At 37.8% G+C, this 23,247-nt stretch overlaps 1 pseudogene; it reads left to right on the forward strand.

The window, feature by feature from the left end:
• Positions 1–16,806, forward strand: part of LOC108718549 — a 48,123-nt pseudogene extending 31,317 nt beyond the window's left edge.
• Positions 16,807–23,247: the final 6,441 nt, after the last annotated feature.

Here is a 23,247-nt window from a genome sequence, read left to right on the forward strand (position 1 = left end):
GGATTAATTATATCTTAGTTGGGGACAAGTACAAGGTACTGTTTTATTATTACAGAGAAACAGATAATAGAGGGAATGTGATTAAAGTCACAAATAGAAAAACAATTCGTACCAATAAGAATAAAAATCCACATCTCACAATGTAATATTGTTCCTTAAACTGTTATTGCATTGCAAATTCTAATTGTGCATTGCGAGTTTTAATTGCGCATTGCGAATTAAAATTGGGCACTCTTAAGAAGTGTTTGAAGGTGTCGTAATGTTTTGGAGCAAACATAACTACTTTTTCAGTAAGAAGTTTTATTACATTTATTGTTCATTGGGGCAGAGTATAAAATTTGCAGTCTTCCACTGTCGGAAGTGGTCGTTAAACAGTTTCCCGCAAAAGCTATATTAAATTTGCACAAAGCAAAATTTGTTCTCGCAAAGGCATAACTTTTCGCATTGCAAATAGTTTTTCCATTACCGACTTTTATTATATTACCCTAAATAGGTTTAAATATTTTTAATCATTTGATTAAAAAAGAGTCTATTGGAGATGACTTGCCCGTAATTCAGAGCTTTCTCGATAAGAGGATTCCAGATTACTGATCCCATACCTGTAGAAAGATGACAGCTAAAGAAGAAGAAGCGATATTCTGGATGAGCAGCTGTGATTTCAGCGAGAGTAGCTAGGGACATTAGAAAAAAGAAAAGTAAAACTGTTCAATTTATTATAGGAGAATTTGCGCGCATAGAAGTCATAATTGGCACCTTGGGAAATAAGTTGCAACATTCAGGAGTGACTTTTATTCATTAGTTTATATTGTGATGATGGTTGTATTTTTAATCATCTAGGCAAGTATGTAAGTGAATGGTAGGGGTAACCCCACGTAGAATGCTGACTCTGTTGTAGTATAGTGCTCCAGAAAATGTATTTGGAGGTAGATTCCTGCCACAAAGACTAAACTGTAAGGTAAATACCTCTAGTGGGTAGGTGTTGTGTAGTCCAGCTTATTTATAGCTGTCCCTGAAGCAGGTTGAAGTCCAATCAATACTGGTAAATGCTGATTTATATGTATTTATTTATATAGCACTAGAAAAGTACTCAGTGCTTTGCAAGGCGTTAACGTAAACAGGGGTACAGTTATAAATTCTACAGTAAAAGTAAATAAATCTATGCTTAAGTTTACACAATTGGCATGCGGTCCCTGCCCCCAAAGAGCTTACAATCTAGTAGGTGAATCAGGGGATTCTCAGTGGTTTGTGTTGAGGTGAAATAAGCTTGTGGAGGTAAATGAAGCTGGGGAGTGGACCTGTGATTCAGGTGGTGAGATAGGTGCAAGATTTAGATTTGTGTTATAGGAACTGTAGGAGCACAAGACAGAGGAAGCTTGGAATCTGTGCAGCCTTAAAATGCAACAAGGGGTGTAGTGAGGTCATTGTCCTAGTGATTAACCACTTAAAGTAGGAACCAAAGAATTTGGTAAGAGAAGTTCCCTAATCCTTCCAGGAGGTTCCCATAGCCTATCATCCATTATATTAAGTAATTATGGAAAATGCATGTTGACTGATGTGTGCTGTTAAAAGGGCATGTAAAGGCAAAAAAATAAAATCCCATTTTTACTTTCTTTAATGAAAAAGAAACTTATATCCAATATACTTTATAAGAAACCTGACTGTATGCAGTGAAATTCTCCCTTCATTTACTGCTGTGGATAGGAATTGTCAGACGGTCCCTAACTGCTGAGCAGGGAAACAATCATACTTATGAACAGCAGGGGGAGCCCCTTACTTCTCAGCCATGCAGAACTCAAGTAGCTTTGTTTATGACGATCCCTAAGCAGCCCAGACCACACTGAGCATGTGCACAGTCTTAGTCTTGCAAAGATGTTTAACAAAGTTACAAGATGGTGACCCCCTGTAGCCAATTTTGAAAGCATAAATTATTTGTTTGATTAGGCTTGTGGTGCAGTAAGTTCATGTTTATATTTAGTATAGAAAATACAACATTTCTAGCCTTATTCTATTTTAGACTTTACATGCCCTTTAAAAGTATATATGTTTATCAAATACATTATTGATATCCCTGTAACTATGTACAGTTTCAAATGGCTGGTTAGTACTAGATATTAAATATTGTATGTTAGATATTGGCCAAGTCAAAATAGCCATATATATTTTGGTCGTACATTTTAGTACAGTTTATAATTAGAAAAAATTCTATTGTTCTATATATAACTGTCTCTGGCTGATACATTCATTAAAAACCTTGGAAGACTGCATACATCAATATTTTATGGGATTTTACTTCAGCTGGAATATTGCAATAATCATTCTTGAGGGGGAAACAAAGGCTCTTTTATCTATAATAAACATACAAATACTAAATTGTAACAATTTCTGCAGATAGAGTTTCATTATTTCTGCGTGTGTTTTTCCAGTTACTAGGCTTTGCTTAGCAAATGGTTAATAACATTAGGTAAAGGCTCCGTGAAATAACAGTTCTCAGACAGAAATATCACTGACCTTCTAACTTATTAAAGTTGAATTCTTCTATAAATGTAACTTCCCAACTGGCCAGCAGGGTGCAGCTTAATCACACCCATAATCTATCTGCAAACAAGAGAAACATCAAAATGTATTATTGAACAGAAAAAAATCTTGATGAGTCACTTGCATTCTTTATGTATTAGTATCAGCAGGGATGAAAACACGGGGAATTATTTATACTGTCAAATAGTTTGCTTCTGTTTTGACAAGCAAATGAGGGTACACTCAATCTCTTTTTGATTATATCAATGTATTCCTCCAACTTACATAAAAGGCCTGGTTAAAATTAAACTAAGCATCACAGGCAGATCTATTAAGTCCTGCAAACCTGTCAGCAATGGAAGAATCACTGCAAAAGTCTCTTGTGACATATGTGTTTTGAGTCCACTGCCCTCATATGTCACTGCTGCAAATATTATTAGCCTTTTTCTTTCATTCCTATAATAGCAAATCCTGCTCTTTTTTTCTGGTTTTCTCCTTAACGCCATTAACGTAAGTTTAGGAGACAGATAAGTACCTGTGCTATTAATTGGTAAGGTTGAAAAATACTCTGCATATCGCACGTGTATGAACATACAGAAAGACAGAGAGCGTTTACGCCTGTGTTCCTCAGTATTTGGGATCGCCAAATACATAAAAACATCCGAATGCTGCTGCTCAAAACATATATTTACTAAATTAATATAATGACTTAATTGACTATGTTTTAGATAACGACTAATTCCTTAACCTCTTCATATGGAACATACACAAAACTTACAGACTGTAATCACCTGGAAGTCACTTCTAGCTCCACTGAGGATTCCTTTGCTACTGCTCAACTAAATACTTGAAATCCACAAAATCAGAATTTCTACTTAGGCCCTTTGTAAGCAGACTTTGGGGCAGATTTACTAAAGAGCAGGGACATCGCCAATTCAGGTGCAAGCGCCAATATTTGTGCTCCAGCGAACAGGCGCTACTCTGCAAATTCACTAAAGCACAGATTTCATGTGGTGCGATGTGTGCTGGCGACAATTTGCCCTTTAGTAAATCTGCCCTTTTATGTGAATCCATATGATCAGCCTGTGTTTTAGTTTCCATCACTGCTTGAATGATAGGATTGCTATCAATAACCTGAATAAGCCAAATTAATACTAGCAGGATTATGATACCTGCAAAAATACATCCTTCCTATGTTATGAAAGAATTCTCACTTAAAGGAGAACTAATGTTGTACATTATGTTTTGGGCTTCTGTACCAGCACAAGGCAACCACAGCCCTTTAACAGTAAAGAACTGTGTCTCTGAAGATGCCCCTATAACTCCCCATCTTCTTTTCTGCTCATTCACTGCACATGCTCTGTGCTGCTGTCACTTACTGAGCTTAGGGACCCACTCACAATATACAGTACTCATAGAATATAAGTGTCACAATATAAGGCTGATCAGTAATTAATACAGATAATTACTACATGGCAGCACAGAAACCAGTGCAATTAGCATCAGAATTTAATAATCAGAATTGTAACATCAGTTTATATTACAGGACAACCTAATTTTCTGCTTGATAATTTGTGACAACCCCTAAGCTTAGCTTCTCAACAGCTGCTCAGAGCCCACTGAGCATGTGAGTGTCGCAGACATTTTCCAAGATGGTGACCCCCTGTGACAAGTTTGAAGTCCTGGATCATTGCTGTTATTGAGAAGCTGAAACTTTAGGCTGGTGCAATAAGTTACGTATATAAAATTTGACATTTTTTAGACATTTTAATTTCTGGGTTTAGTTCTTCAATCACAAAGCATTATTACTTGCTAGGAGCAATGGCCAATCTTTTCTAATAGCCCTGTTAATTGTAAGGATTGTACTGAGACATGAAGGAGGAGGTACTTTTCTTGTAGATCCCTGATTGTTTGGAGCAACACATATCTATATTTCTGCTGATCACATTTGCTCTGTTGTCAAATTTACATTTAGTAATTCATTCAAATCCATGCAAACTGTAATCCGATATAATTCAGATATAATCTTATATAAATCATATATACAAGCGTTCTTTTATCTGTGAGACACAGATTCAAGTATACTAGAAGTCTTTGTAATATATGGGTCCATTCTAAGGTGTGCTGACTAAAGGGGCGCCAGTATATAGTGTTGGTGTGCGGGTGAATTAAATTAGCCCCAATGTGTCAAAAACTCACATAGAAATAAATCGATAAATTGCCCCAATGAATAAGCACGCTATAATTAGGATTATATTCAGTCTATAATACATGGGGGTGGTAACTCACAATGCATGTTGACCCCAGTAATATATATAAAGACTCTGGAAACGAGGTAAGGTGGTGAACGGCCGCAGCTTATTTTATTCCAACACATATTATAACACTTCCACTTGCTATATCCATAAGCATTAGAAATGATAGCTTTGAATTATTTCAATCAGACTGGCCAGCCTCTGCTTGTCTCAGCAGACTGCCTTACCAAACGTATTAACATAAGAATTTACTAGGCCAGAATTTAAATTGTAACTTGTAAATATAATTTCTTCTCCATGCAAGCTGCAACAACCACAGGTTTTTTTATTTTAAATTTTTTTATTTATTTATTTGTTTTTAATGTAAATATTAAATTCAGGGTGGGTGGGTGGGACAAGTACAGCCCGCTCTACCTGCTCAGCTCGTCGCTGGAAAAGGAGGGGGGTGTAAGCCCGCTCCTGCTGTTAACCCCTCGGCTGCTGCGCTGCCTCTGAACCACCAATGATAATCTTCCTTAAGTGGCGACTCACAAATTCAAATTTAAAACCGCCAACTCAAACTTGAATTCGAATGTGAGATTTTGATCTAATTCTACTATTCTCCACCTAAAACCTGCCAAATTCAAGTAGAAGTCAATGACAGAGGTCCCTTGAACTATTTGAAGATGTTAATAGTGATGAGACACATTTTTGCCAAACTTGATTATGCCACATAGACTCCAATGGGAGAAAAAAATGTTGCACGTCAAAAAAAATTTTGACGCAGGAACATTCAATTCGAATTTGATTCAAATTCTATTCGAGCTTTCTGGTCGGGATTATTCGATCAAATTTTAGACATTCAAATGTTTTCATAAATAACATACCATTTGAATTGTGTATAAAATATATTGCGATATATCTAAAAGTATGTAGCTTACGTCCTATTTTCCTTTTTCTTCGTAGTCTTACCATTCCTAGATGCACTAATTATTTAGGGCTGTTCATTAGTGATAAGTAAATTATTTTGCCTGGTATGGAACCACAGTGAAATTCCACATATTAGCATCTACAAATATCTTCATGAAACCACAGTAAAAGTTTGTGAAAAGTGAAAAAAATTGCTGTGAAAAAACACCCATTGACTCCAGTGTGTTTTGAGTGGAAAAAGTTGCTGCAGATAAACACCCATTAACTCCAATGTGGGGAAAAAGTTGCTGCAAAAAAGCCCATTGACTTCAATACGTTTCACAATTTTCCCCTTTTTTTGCAGCAGTTTTGCTATTTTTTCAGCAAAGCGAAACAGGTCAGATTAGCTCAGCACTATTGTACATTCATGCTCAATTATAATATTAAATCTCTCTTGTCCACGTACCACAAATCCTATATATATACATATTAATATACAGTATATATATATATAACTTGTACCTGCAACTTGCTTTGTCAAGGTTAAAACTCCCAATTACAGCTCTAATTTGAATGGTCACTAGAATTATTTTAATTAGTTCTCTTGATAACTTCACTTTACACGTTTTCATAAAATTTCCTCCTGTAGAATACTTGACAGCATGCACATTGTTATTTTTTATTTTTGCTTGTTATTAGCTGACCCTTTGAAATATCTGCTCATTAGAACAGCAATTTATGGATTGCTGGGTTTTCATTTCTATATTTACAAACAACTTTGCAAAATGCAATGCATTAACATGCCTCTGGTTTTCACATAAGCAAACATAGTATTTCCCGTTTATGTCTTGTTCCACTCTTATTTTTAATTGATGCCATTTAATTCTTCTACTGCAGTTTCCAATTAACTAGTATAATATTTCACTTGTTTATTTAAAACATAAACATTTTTTAAACCCTGACAATCACATGAGTGAAGCAACTAGTGTTAGAAATGACTAAAAAAAGTATTGTTTGCTTTGTTAATCATGTGTATTGTAGTACTTACTCCTGGATAAAATTGAGAAGAGTTTCATGCCATACATATAAACTGCAACCATTTGAAAGGCCTAGAAATGGTAAGAATTTACTAACTGCAAGTGCTGGAAACGTAATGTAAATGCTACTCAACCCTATGGGGGGCTATAGAGTTGAACAAGCTGCTCAAGGCTTAACTGTTGTGTAAGGAGTTAAAATAAATGTATGTATGTGGTTATGGAAAATTATAACTAACCATTTGGTCAGTAGATTGCAGCAATTTCTAAGGTTGACCATAACTGGGAAACCATTGGACCCTAGAAAGGGTGGTCCTATAAGGGGGGGATATTTCAAAAGCCTCAGTCCAGGCCAATGTGGAGCAGGCTGTCCTTGAGTAGGGCTAGGGACCCAGTAGGTCACTGTGGGGACACCACAATGGAACACAGTGTGGAAGGTTAATGTCTTAGAAGCATGAGGTGCTGCAGGAAAGGCAGCCCAATGATTATGTAGTGTGACACTGAACAGTCACCACAATTGTTTAATGGGATTTATGTCTGGGATTTACATCTGTATTCTTTGCTTTCCTCTTTATAACATACAAACATGTTGTCTCATTATTGCCTACTTTTTGAAGTGTTTTGGGTCATTGCTCTGCTTTTGCCATGAAGTCCCATCTTTCTGAAACTGGGTTCAGTTGTGCACTCCATAATGCCTTGGTAATCACCAGGTTGCACGATGTTCTATATAGAATTTAGGCACCCAGTTCCAAGGACAGCTAAGCAAACATAAGTGAACCTCCAACAAGTGTTCTTTTCTTTAAAGGCTTTTTTTCACTGTGAACAAATACATGTACGAAACAGCTCTTGATTACATCTCATCTGTCCACAGAACAGTTTCCCAGAAGTATGTTTGCTTGTTAGTTGTGTTTTGGGGAAGCTAGTCTAGCCTTCTTATGTTTCTTTGACCATACAGGGGTCTTCTTGCCTCTCCTACCAATGTACAGTATAGTGTGAGTTGACACCATATCTTGTGCCAGCTTGAATCTATCTGGCAGTTCACTGACATTTAAAGATAACCTTCACTTTGATATTTTTTTTCTGATATCCACAGACAGGCAGAAGTTGGCCAAATGTGTGTGTTCTACTCCAGCAGAAAACTGTGAGAAATTACGCATGCGTCCTGTCCAGCGCAGGCGTGCTAATGCGCGCCGGCGCGTGACGCCGGCGACGGGCGCGGGCGCGAAGGTGCCGGCGGCGGTCGCTGGTGCAAGGACGCTGGCGAAAACGCCTAAGACGGACGTGCTGGCGTCAGTTCCGCAACGCCAGCGCAAAGACGCCAGTTTGGCGCCAAAGTAACAATACTTAAACCAGATTCAGACTAAGATGCATTGCCTGGTTACTAGGTTGTTGAACTGAAACCCTAGCGTCTTATACTCTTTTGAATTCTTGTTACCGACCCTTGCCTGTACCTGGACTACGATTTCTGCTGCCTGTCTCGACTCTTCGGCCTGTCTCATCGTTTACGATTCTCGCTGCCTGCCTTCTGACCTCGGACCTCCTGACCACGACTTTGCCGAATCCTTATGTACTTCGCTTGATCGTCTCATTGGCTACTCTCCACAACCCTGCTCCCTGTTCCACTCCAGGTGGGTAGCGGTTGTGTGAGGCGCTTGTGGGTTCAATATCTACAGCTCCAGCTCCTTCTACGACTGGATTATACTGGTAAGCCTGACAGAAAACAGCTGTGTGGACAGGGACCTTATGGTAATCCACTGAACCATAATGGTTTTCCAAGTATAAGAGAGAAGTTTATCCTCACTAGTGAACTCTTCATATGCTCCAAATAGACAAGATTCTACTCTACTTCTCCTTTTTCTATAATGCTTGGCTAATTGCACCAGAGAGTTGTAAAACTGGTGACCAATTTATTTCTATTGGAGATCAGTTTCATGTACAACACTTTCATTATTGACTCCTAGTACTCCACATGTTCTAAAGGGATGGCATCTGGTACGATGATCCATTTTATGAAAAAATAGATCTCCTGCTAGCGGTCTATGCTTATAAAGAGTAATCATATCCCCTCGCAAGTGTCTTTTCTCCAGAAAAACAACCTAACCTAGACAGTCTACACCCATAGTTTAAATCTTCCATCCCCTTAACCAGTTAAGTTGCATTTATATCCTTTTTAAGGACCAGAGCCCAAACTGCACTGCATACTCCAGGTGAGCATTTTATTAAAATGATTGTGGCCTCTTCTCACTTTTAAGCCTGCGGAGAATATGTTAAAGTCTATAAAGTCCTTTGCACTCCTTCCGATTTTTAGTGAGGCTGATTAGAAGTGAGGAAGTGTGGCTTCCATTTTAAAGGTAGATGAACTAGACACTGTGAAGTGGGTGGCTGTTTCTTTTACATATGGTTAAAAACGGTAGATCAAAGTAGGCAGAAAAGTAAGCCGCATACATTTATTTATCAAGGGGGACATAATTATTTTTGAGGAGAGTTTAATTTTGAATGTACCCTTGCTAAAATACAGCAATCTTTAGGCTAGAGGTCTCCAACCTTTTTTACCAATGAACCACAATCAATTGTAAAAAAGAGTTGGGGAGCAGCATAGCATAAAAAAGTTCCTTGGGGGTGCTAAATAAGGGCTGTGATTGGCTATTTGGTAGCCCCTGTGTTTGCTGGCAGACTAAAGGAGGCTCTGTTTGGCAGTACATTTGTTTTTTATGCAACCAATAGTTGCCTCCAAGCCAAGAATTCAAAATTAAGCTCCTGCTTTGAGACCACTGAGAGCAACATCCAAGGGGCTGGTCAGCAACATTTTGCTCACTGGTTGGGGATCACTGCTAGTCACTGCATATATTTTGGGGAGATTTTATTTGTACTTTACTGAGCCAGATTTGAAAGCCCTTGCTGGTAAAGGAACATTAGAGACTTACTGGTTTAATTGTTGTGGGTGTCTCCAGTTGTCCTGCTTAGAGTAAACTTTGATATAATTCAAAGCATATTTTTGTAACTAGTCAGTGTGTGTGTGTGTGTGTGTGTATGAAATAGCATGTTTAATTCTGACTGCCTATACTTTATGTGAAATCATATTATTTTGTTGGTCCTTCGCTCTCTTTTGTCTTACAACCGGCTGTTAAACTGTGTAATTGTATTGTTAGACAGTAGATTTGACTCTTCGCATTTATTCTTGTGAAGACCTTCACAATTGTGAAGTTCAGGGTTTACAGAAGCAGTATCTATGGTACATGTTCTTCCAATTATTCACATTTATTTTCCAGTTCTTTCTGCAAAGTGCTTCTTTATAAAACAAGGCCATATTAAAGCTGACGTCTCAATACGTCTAACACTTGGCAGCTGCTCTTTGCATTGTAGTTGGGAAACTTTTGTATCCATGGTAACAAACCCTTTCAGACAACATCCTACAGATGCACCAGTTGTTTCTGCCTTGCACATATACAGTACGTTGGCACGGCAAAGACAGACTTTTATAAAGATGACCTTGTTTTAACATGGGGCATGCTGACTCCGCTGACTAAAATCAGTCCATTAAATTAATCCTCCAATATGTTTATGCTTGGAACAGCCCAATACTCGCAAATGTGAATGAATAATTACCGTCTGCTCTCATTCTCTATGCTAGAACTTCTCATGTTCTCTATCTGACTAGTGTACAATAATCAATAAATTACAATGCATTTCAGGTAGGATATTTTACCATCTATTTGATATTAAGGGCAAACATGATACCTTTATGTGTCTTTCTATATACAGTCATATGAAAAAGTTTGGAAACACCACTTAATTCTTTGGAGTTTTGTTTATCATTGGAGTAGCAACTTCCTTTTAATATATAACATGCCTTATGGAAACAGTAGTATTTCAGCAGTGACATAAAGTTTATTGGATTAACAGAAAATATGCATCATAACAAAATTAACCAGGTGCATACATGTGGGCACCCCAACAGAGATATTACATCAATACTTAGTTGAGCCTCCTTTTGCAAATGTAACAGCCTCTAGACACCTCCTATAGCCTTTGATGAGTGTCTGAATTGTGGATGCCGGTATTATTGAACATTTGTCAATATAAACTCACTCCAGTTCAGTTAAATTTGATGGCTTTCCGAGCATGGACAGTCTGTTTCAAATCATTCCATAGATTTTTGATGATATTCAAGTCAGGGGACTGTGACAGCCATTCCAGAATATTGTACTTCTCCCTCTGCATAAATGCCTTTGTAGATTTCTAAGTGTGTTAGCCAACCCCTGCGATACTTCAACTTTGTGACTGATGCTTCAACATTATCCTGAAGAATTTGATGATATTGGGTTGAATTCATCCAACCCTCGACTTTAACTGCAGCCCCAGTCCCTGAACTAGCCACACAGCCCCACAGCATGATGGAACCTCCACCAAATTTGACAGTAGGTAGGAATGCAGTGTTCTTCTACTGCCATGCAAAGCACTTTTTGTTATGACCAAATAACAAAATGTTTGTCTCATCAGTCCAAAGCTCTTTGTATGACTGTGGCTTGACTAAATGAGCTTTTGCAAAGTGACTCTATTTGTGGCATGAGTGCAGAAAGGGCTTCTTTCTCATCACCCTGCCATATGGATGTTCTTTGTGCAAATTGCGCTGAATAGTAGAACGATGTACAGATACACCGTCTGCAGCAATTTGTTCTGGCAGGTCTTTGGAGGTGATCTTTGGGTTGTCTGTAACCATTCTCACAATCCTCCGCATATGCTACTCCTGTATTTTTCTTGACCTGCCAGACCTGGGTTTTACAGCAACTGTGCCTGTGGCCTTCCATTTCCTCATTACATTCCTAAAGTTGAAACTGACAGTTTAAACTTCTGAGATAGCCTTTTGTAGCCTTCCCCTAAACCATGATACTGAACAATCCTTGTTTTCAGATCTTTTGAGAGGTGCTTTGAGGATCCTCTTCAGAGGAGAATCAAACAGAAGCAGAAGTTGCAGTTGGCCACCTTTTCTCACGATTGGACACACCTGCCTATGAAGTTCAAGGCTTAACAAGATAATCCAACCAATTTGGTGTTGCCAGTAATCAGTATTGATCAGTGATTGATAGTACTGAAGTGGTCCCTTCACTTTCTTAGTGGCCCTTTCATGCACCACTGAAGTACATACTTTTGTGGTCAGTGCATCAACAACAGTTTCTCTGTGACGGGCTTTAGTAGGGACAAAAAGCATGCTCCTGGGAAACAGAAGAGGGTAGAAAATGGAACTTTAAATTCAAAGGAGAACTAAACCTTCACAATCAGAGAAGCCCCTAGCTACTAACCTAGATAGTTCCCCCACCCTGCCTCCCCCCGCATAGTTCATTACCCCTAAAAGTGTCCTGAATATTTTGCTCACATTGCGCCGTCTTCCAGATCTTAAGTCTTCTTTGGGTCCTCTTCCTTCCTTTTGGCAATTGCATGCTCAGTTGCTCTCTTACAGATGAAGGCGCCCATGAGCTCTGATCTGCTTACTCTGCACCGATACGTGAGCATGAATTCATGACACTTTCGGGGGTAATGAACTATGCAGGGGGGGGAAGCAGGAAGGGGGACTATCTAGAGTAGTAGGTAGGGGGTTTTCTTATTGGGGGGGTTTAGTTCTCCTTTAAAGTCAAGTGGTAACTTGTAGGGCAATGGTGCCTAAGGCAAGGAAACACCACTGGATCCTATACTTGTACAATGTTTAAACCCACATGTTGCATGGGAAAAGCTCATCCCATGTTATTGTAAGATCTTGTTCTCCCTATGATCATCAAGCCTAGAAGTTAAATTGCTGCTTTGTATTTGGCCTATATATCCTTGGAGAGTTTAGCTGTTGGAACTTCTATTGCGGTCTGTAATTGTAAGAGGAAAAATGTGGCTTGGTTTTTGAAATTTTTATGTAGTTTTTATCTAATATACATTGATTCCTTTATGAATGTTATTTTTTATTGAAAGCAATACCTATTTGTCCCTTGCTGTTTCTTGCTGTTGCTGGTTCTGACTGCATGTCTCTTTGAAACAATATAGAATCCATCTTTCCCCCAGCAAAGACTCCATTTCCATAGGAACCATAGTAGGAGACTGCATTATAATTTAGATGATAACCAGGGCATGTAATTCAGGTAATAACAAAGGAAAGACAACTAAAGGTATTTGATTCCTTGTCCAGAAATAAATGATATCTCGAAAGCACCAGTATACAAAGGCCATCTCCCATAGACTCCTTTGCAAATCATTCTAATTTTTTTAAAACATTGCCTTTTCTCTGAGAAAAATTAAACAGTACCATGTACTTTGGCCTAAATAAGCAGCATGAACCCATATTGGTGGCTAAACAATTGTACTGGGATTATTAATGTCTAAATGTTTTTAGTAGGTACGGAGATGAAAATTATGGGGGAAAAATCAGGCCCAAGCACTCGAGATCATAGATCCCATATGTGCAGGGGCGTATTTATATTAAGGCACTGAGGGCCTGTGCCTAGGTGGCAGGTTTTGGTTGGTGGCCCTCAGGTGTCTAAAAATTTTAAAAGAAAAATCGAGCTGGGGGTGAGGGGTATGGGGCTGGGCTGGTTGGCAGAAGTGATGTTACACGCGCACGTCGCATGACGCCACTTCCCCGACGTCTGTCACACATGTCACGTCGGGGCGTGTTTAGGTCCGGTGTCTAGGGCAGCGCGGGACCTAAATACAGTCCTGCATATGTGTACTGTTTTCAATAACAACTTATGTTTTCAAATAGTAGCTTAAAAGGTTCAACTTTCAGTTAACTTTTAGTTTGTTATAGAATGGCTAAGTGTAAACAACTCATTCAGCTACATTGAGTAGGAGAAACAACAGCCTGCCAGAGGCCACACTGGGCGTTTTGGGGAGATTTGGCCACCTGCCGACTAATCGCCTCGTCTTTGCGACAAACAATCTCCCCGAACGCCTTCCCTCACTCGGCTAATATGAAAAAACGCCGGCGCTAATCACACGTTCGTTTTCCGAAGTCATCCGAAGTTGAAACTTCTGGCGACTTCGGAAAACGAATCGCCGCGTGAGAGTTGACTTGATCCACAGATACCCTGCCTGGATACCTGGGTAGTCTGCAGGCTATTTTTCCTGACCTGGTTGATCTGCTTCCTGGAGTAATGACACTTCCTGTCCACAGCAATGTCATATCTGATTTACACTGTCTTCCCAGGTCAAAAAAGTTTAACCCCTTGCAGGTAAGGTCAAGTAACAGGTCTGGCAGAGCAGCTAGGCAGGTTGGGTTGTGGCCAAGCTTGTCAGGCTCGGGCATGGGTCTGCCCAGCAAATTTAATGCCAGACTATTTGACTTTTTTTAGTGGTGTTTGTACTTGTTTTGTACCCATGTGTGACCCTTTGCTTATTACTTTGCTCTACTGTCTGCAGACTGGATTCAATGCCCTATTCCTTGTTAGTGAAGGGTCCTGGGAATTCTTGCATTTGCACTGTATAGGTTGCATCTCCATTACCAGCATGGAGAAGCTTGTTTCAGATTAGCACTTTTTTGCAACTTTTTGGGGCAAACTTGAATAGGCTAAAACGAACTGTGAATAGTTAAACCATTGGCATTTTAACAGTATTCATTCAATATTGTGGTACTTAGCTGCATACAGTGTGTATATTATAAGCAATGAACATCACATTGCTCAGCCAATCTAGGAAATTATACAAGCCTTTCAAATTCAAAAGTGGCGTATTCCCTTGCCAATTTATCTCAAAACGGCAATGGAATAATTGTATCCGACACAATTTCACTAGCTCTTTGATGTAAAGTTGAAAGTTTTCCAGATCTGGGTGGCATCATCAGTGTTCGGGGTGAGTGTGATGATGATGTGTGAGTCTGATCCTGTAGATAAAAGTGCACAGCATCTATTGATACCGGACACTGAAAGATCCTCCTGGTCTGTAGGTGGTGGTAGCTCCAGGGGGTTCCCCTGGTTCAATTTGCATAGCAGCACTGAATTCAAAATAGGTTTTAGGAGGAAGGCTGTAGCTGTGATTGCAACTATATGGAAGTTTAAGGACCACATTTTGATGCAAGTAGCTTTAATGAATGGGGTTTTACATGCAACTGACTCTGGGGAAATGTGTGCTAATGCAACTGTACCTGTGGTCCTAATAAACCATAAGTCTTCATAGTTCCTATTGAGCTATGTCAGAAACTATGACAAGACTGCTGCTTCTGTACAGAAGGTACAAGAGCTAGGAACCAAATGTAAACGTTAGTATAACAAGGCACCAGTCTTATGCACTATTTCTTGCAGGAGGTAATGGCTGCATTATCTGTCTAGTTTTGGATCTGTTATCTCGAAATCCATCTTCCATAGACTCCATTTTAATCAAATAATTATTTCCTTTTTCCCTGTCTAAATAAAACAGTAGCTTGTACTTCATCCCAACTAAGATATACTGTAAATAATCCCTACTGGAGGCAAAACATTCTTATTGGGTTTAATTAATGTTTCATTGAAAATTCTTTTTTAGTAGACAATTTATGAAGCTTCGAATTTTTCTGGTTGAGTTTTTAAGGAGAGAATTTTTTTAGAGGGAATAAAACTCAAACTTTTCAAGATTTATTATGATTCAAAGCTGCTAAAAATGCAAATCTGAAAATACTCCAGCTAAAACCTGTCTGAAAAATGTGTGGTTTTTGGGCTACAATTCAAAGAAATCATATAATTAGAATTGTCGCACGTTTTTGTTGAGACTTTTCCTGCACATACAATTTTAGATTTTTTAGTAGATTAAGCCAAATTGTGGTTGGGAGCAATGTTCTCTCTAATTCCATTTTGGCTATGTGCACATTTTACATTTGTGTGTGCATTTTTTTTAAAACTGTGTGCGCAGGTCAGAATAAATTCTTTGTGTGCACTACAATTTGATGTGTGCGCTGGCCTCAAAAAGCACACAGCTTAGAGGGAACATTGGTTGGGAGTTAGGTCAATTTATTTTTAAAATAATGAGAAAAATTTAAAGTTAAAAGTATAATGATCCAAATTACAGAAAGTCCCCTTATCTAGAGTACCCTGAGTCCTGAGCATTCTGAATAGCAGGTCCCTTACCTGTAATAAGTGTTTCTTTATATGTGTAAATCTCGGTTAGGTGAAAAGATTGACTTCTACACTGAAAAGAAGAAAAACACTTGATTTGTTGCACTTACAAACACTCCCAGGGAGAAATTATTTTAGTATGTCAAAACATCAGCATGTGTCTTTGTGTTCCAAAGAGGTTTTAGAAAGTAACTGTTGAACTGGAGCCTACACTTACTGCAGCACAACACAATGCACCTGTAGTAACATGTCATAGTCGCAGTCCTTGTCCTCAGATTTTTAACCTGATCGTTATGTTCTAATTGTTCCATCCTTTGCAGAGTCGCATTGTCCCCATCATACGGTAAACATTTAAAACACAATGATAACTCTATTGAAAAATTGAAAAGTCACCTGTGTAGGCGTTAAAATCCTCATTCCCTGTCTCTAAATGAAAACCGATAAATCAGACCTTTTGAAGGCTCTGGTTGTATTGTTCACAATCTCAAGGGCGCTTATTTTAAATGATTTCCTGACTATAAATAGCAGAAGCTGTTGATGAAATCCTTGAAATTAATTTGCTGTCTTCTTTTTAATGAAATACTCCAGTTTTTCATCTCCCAATAGCTGAAAGAAGATTGATTTTTGTTCTTCTTCATCGCTGTCTTCTTCTTTGTCTTTCTCATATTCTGTGCAGAGGTCCTGAAAGAATGTGTCAAGCCAGATGTGGAGTGCTTGGAACTCTTCCCACATAACCTTCAGCCAGGTTGGACCAGCTGGGGGAATGAGGTTCTCAAATTTCACCCCAGTGGATGTTGAAGACCTTTCATGATATCATCTGTTTTAAAAAAGACTTTTGACTTGCATTTTTTTATTACCTATATATTTTAAACTGCTCCAAGCAAATTAAAAGAATACTAAATAAACATAGTGAATGAAAATAAAGCCAGTTATTTTTTTCAACAATATTTCAGATTAGTGCTAAATAATGTTGTTTTGGGTCTGCTCCTTCAATACACTGACCAAAGCTGTGCCTGGTCTAAAATTAAACTACAGTTATTGGACCTGTTGTCCAGAATGCTTGGGACCTGGGGCTTTCTGGATAATGGATCTTTCCATAATTTGGATTATTATACCTTACATCTACTACAAAATGATGTAAACATGAAATAACCCCAATAGGTTGGTTTTGCTTCCAGTAAGGTTAATTATATCTTAGTTTGGATCAATTACAAGGCACTGTTTTATTATTACATTATATTACAGAGAAAAAGGGAAACTTGCCTCAGACGGCAGTGAGCGGCCAGTTACAAGGGGCGGCAAAAAGCCTCAGGCGACAGCAGCCCCAAAATCTTTTTATGCACATGCACCATGGTCTTACCCTCATATGTAATAAAAGGCACTAAGTTTGCCCAGGAGCAGTAACCCATAGCAACCAATAAGATGTTTGCTTTTAAACAGGTGACCAGTAAATGCTACCTGCTGATTTACTATAGGTTACTGCACCTGGGCAAACATAGTGCCTTTTATTACATTACCCCCTTAGTATGGGAGCTGGATGTGACATCACTGTAGTTTATGAAAATAACCTGATTGCAGGTAAACTGAAAAATGAATCATATACTTTTACGAGGATTAGTTACTGGCTATAGATTTTGTTGCTGAGAGTTTCCTTATCATTTAAAGCCATACTGACACATTCCTATAGCTATAACTAGGAACAGGTCAGTATTAACAAAGGTGTAGGACTGCGCTGTTTAGTTTAGTTTAAAACTGCCCCAAAGATGCCACCAGGCTAAGCACACTTACCTCCTTCCAATGTGTGCTAGTTCTAGAAGGAGAATAACAAGAATAACTTGTTGCAGTTGAGCTTTGCTGGTGACAGTATGATCTTTCCATAGGCTGAAGTACAATTGTGAACTGTACTCATACCAAATGAAGGGTTGTGCTACACCCAGCCAACATGATGACATCCAGTTGTCTGTGCTCAGGCACCTTTAGCCTGGTCCAGCGGCTTGGTACATCTTTGGGATACTTTTGAAACTTATAGTCTTACACCTTTAGTAATACTGACATTTTACTTATAGTCATAAAAATGTGTCTGCACTGTATAGTTGTACTAGTGCTTTTTATATAAAAATGTTGATTGTAGATCTCTTTGTATTCATTACAGTTTTTACTGTACCTGTCCTGTTCAGTGTCGCCATACACCAGTGTAATAATAAAAACAAGCTTTTTTAAAATATGGATTTATGCAGTTAGTTACAAAAAAAATTGGCTCTATGGGAGATGGCCTTTCCATAACTTGGAGCTTTTCAGATGTTTAGGGTTGCCTGACATCCGGTGCCCTGTATTGCTAATAAAGACTTTTTAAAGTGGTGCAGAGAGGGGAATGGAAGACTGTTTGTACTACATTACCTCTACATAAACAGGTGTCTTAAGATGAGTAAAGTATCATCTACATCACATACTTAAATTCTGGCAAGGAGGAAAATAAGTAACAAGTAATCCACAACCATGAGATAAATTGAAAATCTTGTTTTAGGCGGCTATACCTCACAGATTATCCAAAATTACAGTTTTTAAAAGCAAAGAGAACTGAGATGTGCCCTCTTGCCCCTGTAGGAATGCAAAAAGTTTTCAGGTGGTGGTATCAGGTCGGCCTCCATTGAGGGAAGAATTACAGCCCTATGGTGGGATATTGAAGCTGTATTCAACCACATCAAAAGGCCTATGGTTTCCTAAACTAAAATAATACTTTAGAATATATGATTTCTGTAATGTTAAAAGTAAAAATGTCCTTTTGACATATTTATGATAATTTTACAATAAAAAAAAAAAATTCCTGGTCCTACTGTTCTCTTTTTATCCTCAATAACTTTCCATTCGTTGGTGTCATACTTAAACTATGAAAACTATAAAGATTATTACAAAGAATTAAGCAGCCGGTGTGATTAATATTTGAAAGTTCAGGTTTAAGTCAACAAACCATTGGTAGCAATGGATTTGAGTTTCTTCTGATGCAACTGGCAGGTATGAGGGTTATTTGCTGGGGGGGGGGAAACTACTGCACTGATAATGGTATGATATGTTCTACTTTCAAATACAGAACTCACTTTAGTCACTTTAGCTGTAATCTTATTTTGGTTGTAACATAAGCAGAGCTTTTATGAACAGATAAAGTAATAAGCATTTAATCAAACAAGTTCTTCGACTGACATGCAGGCTGACTATGCTATCCAATTGATTGGGGTCAGAGTAGGTTGACTTCATCTTGATCTTAGTTGTCAAGAAGCTCTGAAAGCTTAATCTGAAGAAGACAGATCTTTTGAGGTTTGCGATTCTTGAAACAGGGACCAAATATTTAGGTTTTTCCTTATGTAGAAGGAGAATCAGATTTTCCCGAAAAAAACGTTTTTCTTTTTCTTTATCATCCACTGGATTATTTATGTAATGTATTATTTGTTTATATATTCACTTTATTATAATTTTGTTTGTTAACCGATTGCAAATGTGTTGACTATCTGAACATTTCTTATTCTATAGTCTTGTCCATTTTGAACTAGCACCCTAAAGTTTTCGAGACTGCAGGATAGTAGCTGTCATATTGTTTCCTTTTACTGTCCATTGTGAAAATCCAACACATGTAATATTTAAAAAAGGAAATATATCTTGCTCAATTGGTGGATTTTTAAATTGCAATAATACAATGGACCCTGTTTTCTTGGTAAATAGTGAGCTGACTAACAGGCCATTCTGTGTTAGGCCAGCTTAAGCCATACAACAATATAAAGATAACCTAAAAACTGCAAATTAAGGTCTTCGACGGTAAATGATTTTTGGAGTAAAAAGTACCCTACTTTCATCCATGTAGTTTCCATTTCAATTTCTACTAACATATACACATTTATTTCACAGCAGCACAAACTTCCAGTCTTGGAAGGCAAGCAGCTGGCAGCTCTCTCCAGAACAAATAACCCGCAGTTATAGTTGCCTATAATGCAGAAGCAAAAAGAGTTTTTAAAAGGAAAAGATCATAAATCAATCACGGCCTGGGGCTAGTACTTTACAGTACCCCTATATAGAAATGATGCATTACATATTTGTATTCAACTATTGTGAAGCTAATATATATATATCTTGAATATACAAGTACATGCTGAACAAATCATTCAGTTTGTTTAACAGTAAACTCCATCCCCTAACAAAATTCAAGGACCCTTAAAATCTTCCCCAGGGCACAGAGATGGATTGTTTCTGTTAGTATGAATGTTAAAACATGTGGAAAAATGGCCAAATATAATAGAACAGGGAGGTTTTAATGGCACAGTTTCAAACTCTACAGCATTTCATTTGCAAAAAAAGGGCAAACATATTTTCTGATTTCCCAAATGTCTTTTTCTTTGTGCTGTGTTCAGTTTTATTTACTAAGTTGTTTTTGCGGTTGGCCCTTTCTAAAGTGCCCTCATAAAACCCCTAAATTGAACTGGTTATTTATTTCTCAAATTCATTTCTGTGTTATTAAAATGCAGGATTCTTTTTCTTTTGCAAACAAGCATAGCCACATCTAAATCAGGTAATTTTGTGGCACATAGAATGAAGCACCAAGGGGTTTCAAGCAAGATAAACGACTACCAATTGCAGCAAAACAAATGATACCCTCTAACAATTAAATTTACATCAGACTTTCTGGAATGCTGTTAAAATGTAACTCAATTGTTGATGAACTTTTACTTCAATTATCAGTGCTTAGAAATGATTTCCTAATGAATGGCAGTACTAAGTATTTATTGTAATTTCCAAAACATCTCATAGACATAACTGCAGGACTGAGGGTGATTTAACAAGCAAAAGTCATTATAATTTGTTATTGTTCTCATTTAGAATAGCGCAAGGGCATGACCATTATGTTGTTGGCGTACTGTATGAGAAGTGCTCTACACTGGTTCCTTTTAAGATGTAAAAAAAAACAGATGATAAGGAAAACATCTCATCTCTGGAAATAAAAGAAATTTGAATAATGGTATTTAAGTGTACATTAATCATAACTTTTATGCTTTATATCCATGCATTATCACCCTGGGGTCTTGTACATTTACGTTCATCATACCCCTGTACCTGTACCTGTACTAATGCTTTTCTCTCCCTCTATATAAGCCAGATTCGTGCTTAGAACATGTGTGGTCTCACCTGTCATTCTGTACAGAATTAATAATAAGTGTAAAGCTGGGGATAGACTAAAATAACTTCTAATTTGGTTCCTGGGCAAATGATTGGATCATAACGAGGTCCTTGGAAGGCCAGTCAGCAGGGTCTGCATCACTGCACCAATGCAGTCCTCGCAGTCCTTGCCAGTACATTTACTATTAACTTAACATTGTAATGGCTATGTTGAGAAACTCTACGCACCCTGATTATTATATATTTGCAGACATCAGCAATAAGAAGGATGCAATCTTGTCCCACAGTGTCCCTTTTTTCAGATGACAGTTTTGTTTCCATAAAGTTAACACTTTGCAGTATTTCTCGGGATCAAAGTTGAATCTCTTCATGTGTCTCTTAAAATTATTTAAAAGCTGGTATATTGTAGAACACAAATGGAATAATTTATTAAGTATTTTAACATTCTAAACCACCCCGTTTTTTTCCCATGGTTTGTTCCAGGGCTACTTTTGCAGTTGGTATAACTCTGACTGTAGAACTATGGTGCTAGGAGATAGAGGAAAGCCTTCTGCCAGGCTAGGATTCCTGCAAGGGAGCTGCAGACATGTCTACTCTAAATTTTGGTACATACGGCATTTTCAATGGAGGTGTTAGTCATATGCCAGGAAATTGGATGGAGCGCCTCCACCAAGTTTCTTTGTTATTGAACCTTTAGTTCAGATATCGCTCTTTCTCTGAGATTCCCTGTGTAATTGTCTGTATTTAGATGAGGATCAGTTCAGATTAAGCCACTTGTGAATTTACCAGGGACTGTTTTGTATTTATAATGTGCCAAATAAATGTTTAGAAAATATATCAGACTTTAAACTCCTCATATATAAATTGCTCCTTATAGTTATAGAATTGTTTATATAAAATATTTATTATGAAAGCATTTGAATGCAATCTACATTCCTATTACATACAAATAGTATGTCACCATTTTTAAAGTAAAGGGTTTTTACTTGAGAATAAATACTATTTTAAGCTGTGCTTTCCTGTGTCAAGAATCCTGTCTATTCTTTGTCACACACCCATAAGAACTGTGTTTCTTTCATTGGGATCCCAGCAGGGCACAGCATTGTACCTGCAGCTATGTGTCTGAAGAACTTCTATGTTTCCTAGAGCTTGTTTCAGAATTGATTTACTTGAGTTTTGCACTTGGTTAAAAAACAGTCACATTTATCAATAAAAATGTCAGTTATATAAATGAAAATACGTCAGTTCGCTGCAGGAAAACCAATGTTAAATGTCCTCTGCTGTGTTCTTTTACTTATAGGCGCTTTGTCACATGAAAGAAAGATGTCACATTGTGTATAGATATTCACCAACCAAAAGTTAGCAACCACTGGCTTTGGATAATCCTTGACTTGTTTTAATGGATGAACAAAAAAAAAAAGAATGCAATATTTTGTAACACCAACATTTTCTAAAAGTGTCCTGCAGAAATAAATATTTCTTGTCTTTTATTATTTTAAAATTGTCAATTTATAATTGTGATACATTATCTGTAGATCAGCAGTACTAGGCTAAAATACTAATGTAAATGGTCGAGAAGAGGACGAGACATACATACAAATTGACAGAAAAAAAGAAAACCACATGTGAGTCTTAAAGTTTACATACAGTTTATATACACCTGTGCTTAAGAAGTTCACATATTTACAACTTCATTCTTATCATGTTACGCTACATTTCCCCTGTTAAGGCAAATAGCGGATGTAACTTTATTACTAAATGAGGTAACTTCAAAGTAATAGCCTAGAGCCCAATTTATTTCAGCTTTGATTGACCATTTATGATTTCCTGCGGGTCAGTAGTTTGCACTTTGCTTGCATTCAGTGTTATTGATTTTTAATTGCTTGGATTAAAACTTGAATTAAAAGCTTAGGGTAGCCTTCCACAAGCTGAATGCTGGAATGTTTGCCCATTCCATTGTGAGCTGCTTGCCCTGACATACTGTACTTTTCTTACTTTCGTTCAAAAATGTTCAATGGGATTTACTGTAGATCTGAGCTGTGTGCTGAAAATGAGTTCACTTTCTTGTCTTTAAAAGAGAACTAAAGTTTAATTAAAGAGTTAAGCTAGAAATGTTGTACATTTTGTTTTGAGCTTCTGTACCAGCCCTAGGCAACCACAGCCATTTAGCAGGAAAGATCCGTGTCTCCAAAGATGCCCCAGTAGCTCCCCATCTTCTTTTCTGCTGATTCACTGCACATGCTCTGTGCTGCTGTCACTTATTGAGCTTACGGCCCCACTCACAATATACAGTACACATAGAATAGAAATGTCACAATATAAGGCTGATTAGTA

Source organism: Xenopus laevis, chromosome 6L (genome assembly GCF_017654675.1).
Source record: "Xenopus laevis strain J_2021 chromosome 6L, Xenopus_laevis_v10.1, whole genome shotgun sequence".
NCBI lineage: Eukaryota > Metazoa > Chordata > Amphibia > Anura > Pipidae > Xenopus > Xenopus laevis.